Source organism: Panthera onca, chromosome C2 (assembly GCF_046562875.1).
Source record: "Panthera onca isolate mPanOnc1 chromosome C2, mPanOnc1 haplotype 2, whole genome shotgun sequence".
NCBI lineage: Eukaryota > Metazoa > Chordata > Mammalia > Carnivora > Felidae > Panthera > Panthera onca.
In genome coordinates this window covers 40,590,229-40,602,304 of record NC_138347.1, presented here as the reverse complement: position 1 = coordinate 40,602,304, position 12,076 = coordinate 40,590,229, and positions in this window count along the sequence as shown.

Sequence of the window (12,076 nt, the reverse complement as noted above, 5' to 3'; positions counted from 1 at the left end):
TTGATTTTTTAAAAAAGTCTTATCATTTTATATCATTTTTCTTTTGCTTATATTTCCTTTTTCCCAAATGCATCAAAAGATACAGCAAATACCCATACACCTATATATAGCAGATACCATTGTAATGCAAAAATATGCCAAATAGAGTATTAATTCTATTTTTTTTTCCCAGAGACCTTTCTTCTCAGCCTTGTGTCCTCCGGCTCAAATTTGAATGTGCTTTTCCTCAGGTACAAAACAGTGGTCATTCTGGGATGTCTCTTTGTTTTGCTGTGTTTTTGGCTAGATCCTTTCTTTCTTGTAGTCCACAACCTATGCTTTGCATAATCCATTGCTTGACTTAAGCATGTCATCCATAAACTTCCCAGGAAAGAATGTATGGAAGATTTCTTTCTTCCTTTTTTATTTTTATTTATTTTTTGAGAGAGAGACAGACAGAGCACAAACCAGGGAGGGTCAGAGAGGAAGACACAGAATCTGAAGCAAGCTCCAGGCTCTGACCTGTCAGCACAGAGCCCGATGCGGGGCTCAAACCCATGAACTGTGATATCATGACCCTGAGCTGAAGTCAGATGGTTAACGGACTGAGCCACCCAGAAGTCCCTGGAAGATTTATTTCTTGATATGTTGTGTGACTGAAAATAATTTCATCATACCCTCATAATTAATCAAAATTTTGGCTAAGAGGATTGAAAGTAATTTTCTTCAATAATATGAAGTCATTGCTCCATGGTCTTTTAGCATCTATTGTTAATATTAAGAAGTGTAGAGCTTTTCTCAATATTGTTTCTTAGTTTATAAGGTGGATTTATATTATTTTTAGATTGTATTTATAATATAAATATTTACTGCCAGAAAAGCAGCAAAGCAAAAATACATCTGGAGATTACTGAGTTGGACCTAGAGAAAAACAGGTTGAGAGTAGGGCAAGAGGAAAGATGGCTGGGAAGGAAGATCTCCACAGAAATAAGTGGAATATATATATGTATTATATATATGTGAAACATATGTTTCACATATAATTCATATATATTTTCATATATATTTCCTATTATATTTATATTATTTCTTTAATAATCTACTTTCCTTCATTTATTCTACCCTGGTTTTGATTTCTAAGACCTCTTTCTTTTTTTTGTAAACATTTTCTTTTCATAGCATCCTATTCATAAATTGATGATTGCAGGGCATAATCAGGTGGCTTGGTCAATTAAGCATCTGATTCGTGGTTTCAGCTCAGGTGATGACATTGTATTTCATGAGTTCAAGTCCCACGTCAGGCTCTTTACTAATGATGCTTAGCCTGCTTTGATTCTCTCTCCCTGTCTCTCCGCCCCTCCCCCAGGCATGCTCTCTCCCTCTCTCCCTCAAAAATAAATAAACACTAAAAAATAAAAATAAATTAAATTTATGATTGCAGGGGCTCCTGGCTGGTTCATTCAGTAGAGTATATGACTCTTGATCTCAGGGTCATGAGTTTGAGCTCCACATTGAGAGTAAAGTTTACTGAAAAAAAAAAAAAAAAGAAAAAAAGATAAATTTATGATTGCAATATTTTATCTTTCTGTGATTATTAATGATCATTTTTTAAAAAGCTGTATGCTCCTGCATTCTGTCTGTCTCCCCTAGGCCTATTTCTGACTGTTTCAGTCTGTCTCTTCATACTGGAAATATTATTTGGGTATCTAGTATTCATGGATGCTCATTCATATTTAAGAACTAAGAAACTGGGGACGCTTGGGTGGCTCAGTTGGTTAAATGTTAGAATTTTGATTTCCACTCAGGTCATGACCTCAGGGTGATGGGATAGAGCCTCGTGCTCAGAGTGGAGCCTGCCTAAGATTGATTCTGTCTCTCCCTCTCTTTCTGCCCTTCCACTGCTTGTGCATCTCTCTCTCTTGCTCTCTCTCTCAAATAATAAAATAAATAATGAATAAGTAAATAAATAAAACTAAGGAGCTGACTGGAACCTCTGTATGCATGGGTGAGACTTAACAACAGGTAGAATAATCAGAAGCAAACACGACCTTTGAAGAACTCCAAATGTCCATTTTTTAAAAATCTTTTATCTAAGTGGTTTCAATTTTTGCAAACACACAGGGAGAGGGATGACAAAGATGTGTATAGAACACCCAATTACTGGAATTCTGAGAATACAATGAGTAAGGAAACTATTATGGATTGAATTCTGTACCCCCAAATTCAAATGTTGAGACCTAACCCTAGTACCTCAGAACACAACCTTATTCAGAAGGATCATTGCAGATGTAACTAGTTAAGATAACGTCATACTGCAATATAATGAGCCCCCAATTCACTATAATGGTCCCTTGTAAAAGGGGGAAATTTGAACACAGACATGCACTCACAGGAAGAATGCCACTTAAAGAAAAAAGCAGAGACTGGAGTGATGCAGAAGAAGCCAAAGAACATCCAAAATTGCCAGCAAACCACCAGGGGATAGAAGAGAGACAACAGATTCTCCCTCACAGTGCTTGGAAGGAAAGAATCCTGCCTCCAGTTTGATCTTGGACTTTTAGAGCTATGAAACAATACATTTCTGTTATTGAAACCATTGAGTTGTGGTCTGTGGTATTTTGTTACAGCAACAGCAGGAAACTAGGAGTTTATGGTTCAATATACAATAATTCTCTCTCTTTTTTTAAGTTTATTTATTTTGGGGAGGGAGGGAGAGAGAGAATCCCAAGCAGGCTCTGCACTGCCAGTGCAGAGCCCGATACTGGGCTTGAACTCACAAACTGTAAGATCATGACCCAAGCCGAAATCAAGAGTCAGATGCTTAACCAACTGAGCTATCCAGGTGCCCCTAATTCACCATTTTTAACCAGAAGTTCTTTGTTTCTCATCTCAATAAGTTGCACTTGAACATCAAAGCCAGAGAGTGGATAGATATAACAAGCCAAACACATGTATTTGCTTCCCTTTATGCCTCAAATCCCTTAAAATCTGAGAAGAAATTCATATAGCATTATAAAATAAGAAAGGGTTCCATGAACAGATAAGACATCTTGAGGAATTTCTGAATAATTGGAAGACTGATTATATTGGACGATTCACTGTATGGATGATTAAAAGTGGACTGTATTAGATTGATTGAGAAGTGAGAAAGTGAGAAAAAACAAAGCCCAAATGCTTTGAAGAAAACCACATCTTAAAGAAAACCACTTCGGAATTCAGAACAGATCCAGAAAAATGGCAGGCTCAAAGTGAACAAACAGGAAGTGCAGGAGGTGTTGTCTCTGAGTAATCAGCAGAGTAAATGCTTAATAAGGCTAGCTAGATAACAATACCTTGCAGGGTTGGGGAAAGGTTCTCCAGAAGGCTGTACATACCCTGAATCAGCATCCAATACATGGTACTGTTTCTCCCACAGTCAGTGCAGGAATCAAGGGGTGGAAATGGGAGTGGCGCTACTCACTATTACCCCTGGTAACCCACTAGGAAAATATTCGCTTCCTGTTCTCACAACTTCATGCCCTGCTGGCCTTGAGGTCTTATTTCCAAAGGGAGGAATGCTTCCACCAGGAGACACAACTATGATGTAAGTTAAGACAACAGCCCAGCCACTTTGGTCTCCTTACGCCCCTGCATTTACAGGCAAAGAAGGAAGTTACAGTGCTGGTTGGGGTAACTGAGCCTGACTACCAAGGGGAGATTGGACCACTGCTCCACAATGGAGATAAGGAAGAATATGTGTGGAATATGGAGATCCTTTAGGGTGTATCTTAGTATTACCTTGCCCTGTGATTAAGGTCAATGGAAAACTTGACAACTTAATCCAGGCAGGGCTACTAATGGCCCAGACCCTTCATAAATGAAGGTTTAGGTCTCCCAATCAGGTAAAGAACCATGACCAGCTCAGATATTTACTGAAGGCAAAGAGAACACAGAGTGGGCAGAGTGGAAGAATATGTAAATACCCGCTGTGACCACATAACCAATTACAGAAATGAAGACTGTAATTGTCACTGAGTATTTCCACTTTATTTCACTACAAATACATTTGTGTGTTTATATATCTAGATCTATTTCTTTGTTTTCTTCTCCTATTCCCTTATCATGATACATAAATGTATTGACTTCATATCATAGTATTTATGTATTGTTAATTTTACATCATAGAATGTAAGTGAAAGGATATCAAAGCGAAGAGTAAACCTCACTCAAACACTTAAACTCTTTTTCTAAGGAAGGGTAGTATGTTTTCGGTTGTACACAAGATAGTTGTGTCATGTTAGGTGGAATTATAACCCTATTATTGTCTTTATTGGAAGATTAAGTATGGTTTAATGAGATGTGTATGGGTGCCAAGTTGACCAGGGGTGAATTTGTGAAGGTCAATTTAATGTGTCAACTGGACTGGGCCATGGAATGCCCAGATATTTAGTGAAACATTACTCTGGATGTGTCCGTGAGGGTGTTTTTGGAGGAGATTAACTTTTGAATCAGTAGACAGACTATAAGAGATTGTCCTTTCATCCAACCAGTTGAAGGCCTGAATAGAACAAAAGAGTTAACACTCCCACGAGTGAGGGGAAACTTCTTCTTGCCTGACTGCTTTGAACTAGGGCATCAGCTTTTCCTGGGTCTCAAGCCTGTGGGTATTCACACTGGAACTACAACATTGACACTCGGTCTATGAACTGCAGTTCTTGGGACTTGTCAGCCTCCGTAACCATATGAGCCAATTCCTTACAATAAATCTCTTCGTATATATGAAAACAGAAGTATATTCTCTCACAGTTTTGGAGGCTACACATTTGAAACCAAGTCTGTCAGCCAGGACATACTCCCTCTGAAACCTATAGGGGGGAATCCTTTCTTGCCTCTTCCTAACTTGCAGCGGCCACTTTTGACTTGCAGCTGCAGCATTTCAATCTCTGCCTCTGTTGTCACATTCTGGCATTCTCCCAGTGTGCCTGTACCTCAATTTCCCTCTTGTAAGGACACCACTCTTATTGGATTAGAGCCTATGCTAGTGAGCTCCTCTCAAACAGATTACATCTCCAAAGACCCTATTTCCAAATAAAGTCAGCATTCACAGGTGCTGGGATTAAGGCTTCAATGTGTCTTTTTGGAGGACACAATTCAAACCATAATACCAACTGAACTCATTAACTTAGTGCATCAGTCAAAAAGTTTACCAGGTATTTATTTGATAAAACCAAAGGCATTAAACACTGACTATGATGTCAAATGATTCAAAACACCAAAAGAGGACATTTAAAAATTGAACTATCTTCAGATAGGATATCATATAAGAGAACACTGTATCCACAAAACTAGAATAGGCTGCAACAAAAAGATTGCAATCAGAGGAAAACATAGTTCCTACAAATTGCAAAATAAAATTTAAATAAGTGGGCAATCAATACTAAATGATTGATTTGGGAGATAAATCACAATTGAAGAGCAAAGGCAAAGAGAGAAGTGCCGTGAGAAAGTAAAGTCAGAAACATGAAGAAGTAGGTGAGCATGTATGTTGTCTATCAAATAAAAGTTCTAGACAGACAGAAAAAGAGAAGATGACGGGGACAAATAATAAAATATGCAACTAAAGAAAATTTTCCATGATGCCCAAAACCACAAAACTTGAGATCTACAAGAGTTCTCCAAATATTTGTTTTCTTGTTTTCTCAAATGTTAACACAATAAAAATCTTTGCCGTAGACAATTACTTACGAAACTTCAGAACTCTTAGGATTCAGAAGAATTGCTAAAAGCTCTCCAAAAGAAAAAATAAACATTATCCAAACAGGAACTGATGCATTGCAAACTCTAGGGGAAACATGAGGTTCCCAGGATTGTGTCCCAAGGTCAGAAAATGCCTCCAGGAGCTGGACAGTACTTTAGTACTGAATAATATTAAATACTAGGTAAAAGAAGTCAATAGGTCAATACTGTGGTATAGTTAAGAAATATATTTGGTCTTTATCCCTGGTTCATAGCATGGAGCTCCTAATACTCCTATAATTTCCAAAAAGATAGGAGTGTCTTTCATTATTCATGGCTAATCCTTTTGAACACACCTGAGTTTATGCTAATGAGGTAACTTAGGGTGGGGCCAATAGTAGTCTTAGGGTGGGACTGGTCACCAGAAAGACCGAGTGATTAGAAGGCTGGAAAGGGGAAGAAGGGTGCTGCAAGTTAAGCTCCACAAGAGATTTGATGAGCTTCCATATTGGTGAAGGCACCCACAGGCTGGGAGGGTGTTGCATCCCAGTTCCTTGGGGCAGATGCTCCTGGCCCTTAAGACCTCTCTGGACCTCGCCTATGTCCCTCTTCATCAATCTCCTTTATAATATCCTTTATAATAAGCTGAGAAACCTAAGTAAATGTTTCTCTGAGTTTTGTGAGCTGTTCTAGTAAATTGACAGAACTGAGGAGAGGGTTGTGCAAACCTCCCATTTATAACGTCTGTCAGAAGCACAAGTGACAACTTGGACTTGTGAATCGCATCTGACGTGAGGTCAGTCTTGTAGGACTGAGTCCTGAACTGTTGGGATCTAATGCTATCCTCCAAATAGTGTCAGAACTGAGTTACATTGGTAGGACACTCCATCAGTGTCCACTGAGAATTGGAGAATTGCTTGGCGGTTGTTGGAAAATACTCCAGAAATACCTTCCAAATGCTGAGTATAAATTATTCTGAAAACACAAGCATATACCTATCCAAACTAGAATTGATGTATTTAAAGTAATCATGGGGCTTGAACTCACAACCTTGAGATCAAGAATCACATGCCCCACTGACTGAGCCAGCCAGGCACTCCTATCCAAACTAGAATTTAAACGCCAGATCAAAATGAACATTCTAACCTGCAAAGATTCCAAAAGTTAACACCCACAGAACTTCTCTGAAATAATTACATGATAATACATAATAAAAATTTTTAAATGACTATGACAGAAGGTATGATATACAAGAACAACACACAAATACACAATTAAATTTTAATATTGTTAATGTATAATGCTTAAAAACAGTAAAAAATATGGTCATAAAATTCTTGATGACAACATTTAGAGACTGGGATGAAGGAACAGAGTAAAAACCAAAGCAAATAGCAAATAAAACCTAAAACCATGCTAAGGTTAATCCTAGTTATTGCTAAAATTATAACTTTTAGATGTTGCTATAATTGACTACAGATACTGCTAAAAATCTAAATTTGTGTATGTGTGTGTATGTGTGTGTTTTAAGTGAGAGAGCATGAGTGGGGTGAGAAGGACAGAAAGGGAGGGAAACTCTCAGACTCCATGCTCATGACCTGACTGAAATCAAGAGTCAGATGCTCAACTGACTGAGCCACCCAGGCACCCCTAAATGTGTATATTAATGAAAAAAACAGTAACTGAATGTCTAACTCCTAGTACCATTAATGAAAATGAAATTTAGAAAAAGAAAACCATTCAAACAAACCATGAGAGGAATAAAACAAGAAAGCAGTACAAAAGACAAAGCACGAGGTAGCAGAAATGAGTACAAATGTATCTGCTGTTATCATATATAAAAGTTTGCTATGGAAAGAGTATTGAAGGGGTGCCTGGCTGGCTCAGTCAGAAAAGCATGTAACTCTTGATCTCAGGTTCGTGAGTTCAAAGTTGGGTAGAGATTACTTAAAAATAGAATCTTAAAAAAAAAAAAAAAAGAAAGAATATTGAATTTTTTTAAAACGTATGTATGAATGAAAAGAATTGTACTTAAGGGGCGCCTGGCTGGCTCAGTCAGTAGAGTATGCAACTCTTGATTTCAGCGTTGTGAGTTCAAGCCCCATGTTGGGTGTACAGATTACTTCAATCAATCAATCAATCAATCAACCTTTTTTTTTTTTTAAAGAATTGTACTTAAACTGCACCAAAGGTTTTAAAATGGTATATTAATGAGAGTCTAAAAAAACAAGAACATTTTTGACAATATTACAATTAAGAACAAATAGAATTCACAATATAAAATGGAAAAGAATACTTTTTCGATACTGATAAAATATACACTGTGCCTCTTTCTAGCCCTCAAATTGCCCTTTTCATCAAAGAAAGAGCCAGCCTCAGCTCAGAGCCTTGGAATTTATTTATTTTTTTCCACACTGTCAGCATGGAGTCCAAAGCAGGGCTCGTGCTCACCCGAAGCAAAACCCAAACTCACAAACCGTGAGACCATGACCTGAGCCGAAGTTGGATGCTTAACCAACAGAGCCACCCAGGCGCCCCAGAGACTTAGAACTTATAACATTGTTTTGTTTTTAGTACATTAGTTTCTATAGTTAAGTTCTATTTATGGATATTTCACTTTGGTTTTCTAATTGCAGTTTCGATAGTTTTATTCTACAATAAATCTTGAAGTATAAAAAGCGAGTGAATGTAAAACATACCAAATAAATAATAGCACGTATTAATACCATGTATGGTATTAGCATGGTAATAATACTATGTATGAGACTTGGGTAGAAATAGTCAAAGGCACCAGGTGATGCTACACAGATATGACAAAACACAAAAGGTCATGTGGCACAGAATGGGTTGTTGCTCCCCAAACTTGCACATAGCTAGACTGCATTTCCCAGCCTCCTTCTCCAGGTCATGGAGCGCTGGCCAGCAGAATGTGAGTGGAAGTCAAATTTTAACTATAGAGGTTGTTTTTAGGTAACAGGCTTGAGCAGTGGAATGTAGAAAGGGCCCACAGTGACCCCAACCCCCTGGCTGAATACAGACAGGCTATCAGGCAACCTACTTCAAAATGTCCATAAGCCCTAGCTGACCATTTTTTAAAAATAATTTATTTTTTTTAATTTACATCCAAGTTAGTTAGCATATAGTGCACCAATGATTTCAGGAGTAGATTCCTTAATGCCCCTTACCCATTTAGCCCATCCCCCCTCCCACTACCCCTTCAGTAACCCTCTGTTTGTTCTCCATATTTAAGAGTCTCTTATGTTTTGTCCCCCTCCCTGTATATTATTTTTGCTTCCCTTCCCTTATGTTCACCCGTTTTGTATCTTAAAGTCCTCATATGAGTGAAGTCATATATTTGTCTTTCTCTAATTTCGCTTAGCATAATACCCTCTAGTTCCATCCATGTAGTTGCAAATGGCAAGCTTTCATTCTTTTTGATTGCCGAGTAATACTCCATTATATATATATATATATATATATATATATATATATATATATATACACTACATCTTCTTTATCCATTCATCTATCGATGGACATTTGGGCTCTTTCCATACTTTGGCTATTGTCGATAGCACTGCTATAAACATTGGGGTGCATGTGCCCCTTCGAAACAGCATACCTGTATCGCTTAGATAAATACCTAGTAGTGCAATTGCTGGGTCATAAGGTAGTTCTATTTTTAATTTTTTAAGGAACCTCCATACTGTTTTCCAGAGTGGCTGCACCAGTTTGCATTTCCACCAGCAGTGCAAAAGAGATCCTCTTTCTCCGCATCCTCACCAACATCTGTTGTTGCCTGAGTTGTTAATGTTAGCCATTCTGACAGGGGTGAGGTGGTATCTCATTGTGGTTTTGATTTGTATTTCCCTGATGATGAGTGATGTTGAGCATTTTTTCATGTGTCGGTTGGCCATCTGGATGTCTACTTTGGAGAAGTGTCTATTCATGTCTTTTGCCCATTTCTTCACGGGATTATTTGTTTTTTGGGTGTTGAGTTTGATAAGTTCTTTATAGATTTTGGATACAAACCCTTTATCTGATATGTCATTTGCAAATATCTTCTCCCATTCCATCAGTTGCCTTTTAGTCATGCTGATTGTTTCCTTTGCTGTGCAGAAGATTTTAGTTTGATTATGACCAACGGGTTTCTTACACCCAGACACAGTTATCAAAAAAGGAAAATTCCATATGTTCCCATACTTCCTCACCTTCCCCCCTTTTAAATACAGCCCCCACCCACTGCCTTGTGGCAGACAATCTCTGCTTTGCTGTCCCGCCCGCCACTGTATTGTGGTGTAGCCAATACACTTCTATCTCCTTTGTTCTGCCTTGGGTGAATTCTTTCACTGCCAGAACCTCCGGCTTTCACCCCACATTTGGGGGCCCCTATCCATTCGGGAGAGATACCACATTAATCTCTTTCATTCTCCTTCCCCTCTGCTGACTGAACCCCAGGCTCTAATGGAAGAACTGACAAAACAAAAGGAGCCTGAGGTGATTGAACAGTGTTCCGATAGAGGTAACATCAAATGCTGACACTGCCTTGTCATCAAGGAAGATTACCCTCTAGAAGGTCGTCAGAACAGTGAACTTTTTCTTTCCTTCAACTGGGTTGCAGCATGGTGGAGACACACACACAGCTACACACCAACTCACCCCACACAGTCATACCTTGTGTGCTGCTGGTTTGCATTATATTTCTTCATCTAACTGAGGTTTTTAGTATTATATATGATTACTATGTTTTTTCTTTTATCAGCATTTTCAATAATCTACAGAACTCATCATATTACTTGAGAATACACTTTTTTTGAGGTTTTAGCAATGAATTTAATATACGCAAGGGAAAGCTCTAATTATATATGTATCTCATCTGTTCATTGCAGCAGGCCCATAAATAGGCTTAGACAGGAATTTAGAACCTCCGACTTCAAGTTTTGGGGTATATTCATATATTAGTAAAACCACATTTAAAAATTCTAGTTAAGGGTTTAAACTACATTAGAAGGATATTTTACCTATTAGTCTCATAGATAGTTCTTCTATTATACTTATGAGAGAATGAATTTCTTCTCAATATTGTATATTTATGTGTGAATTGTTCTGTTGTATATTTGTGTATGTGTGTGTGTAACCAATTCCTAATTATGAGTGACCCTTGCTCACTATCGAGTTTCTGATCTAATTTTTTATGATGTTACCTTCATTTATTCAACAAACATTATTGGATTGGGTACAAACTCTGGGCTGGGCGTTGTGACAGATGCTGTTTACTGTAGACCTGAGGAACACAAAATTAACTTGATAGAAAGCTCAAGAAGTTCTAATAGGGGAAAGAATTGAGGGTGAAAAAATCCTAGCATAGCATAATAATTTCACTTTACTCAAATAAATGAAAACTAAAATATCAGAGAGATCACTTTTTTTTTTTTTGGCTAGTAAATATGACCATTATTTTCTGTTATCAGTGTATAGGAAAGATGGATATCTCATATAATGCTAACAGGATAAAAATCGGTAGATTCTGGATACAACTGGAGAATATGCAGTAAAAGTCTTAAAATGTGCAAACCTTTTGGTCCAAAGATTCTGTATAAAGAAATAGCCAGGAATGTATGCAATGAATACGCTTCTAGGATATTCATGACAGCATTTTTTAATAGCAAAGAAGTGGAATTACTGTAAATGACCAATAATTACTACATTTTTACGAACCAGTAATAGGGTAGAAAGCCATAGTTCTCAGAACAAGATGCTGTGGAAGACAATTTATACATGAAAGAATTTTCACATAATAATAATAAATCCATCTTTAGATATTTATATTTATCTTTGGGTGTTAGAATCTCAGGAATTTTTATTTTCTTGTACATGCATATTCATGATTTCTAACCTGAAAAGGTGAGGCAGTTAATGTCCCTGGAGCAGTTGACCAGTGGGAAATGGGAGCCCATCAAATTTATTACAAAGATACTCAGTTATGTGCTTTTTTTTTTTTTAACTTTATTTATTTTGAGAGAGAGAGAGCACAAAGAGAGCAGAAGAGGAGCAGAGAGAGAGGGAGAGAGAGAGAGAGAGAGAGAGAGAGAGAGAGAGAATCCCAAGCAGGCTCCACACTATCAGCACAGAGCCTGACATGGGGCTGGAACTCACAAACTGAGAGATCATGACCTGAGCTGAAATCGAGTCAGAGGCTTAACCGATTGAGCCACCCAGGCACTCTGTAGGTGCTGTTTTAATGGCTGTGAGTGGGCCTCAAGATATGTTGGTTATATTAATTTAGAATTAAAGTCTCTAGGATCTGTATGGCAGGCAATGTAATTATAGGCCGGATACTCTAAAACTCAGGATATACAACATTCTGGTATCCTCCCTCTTA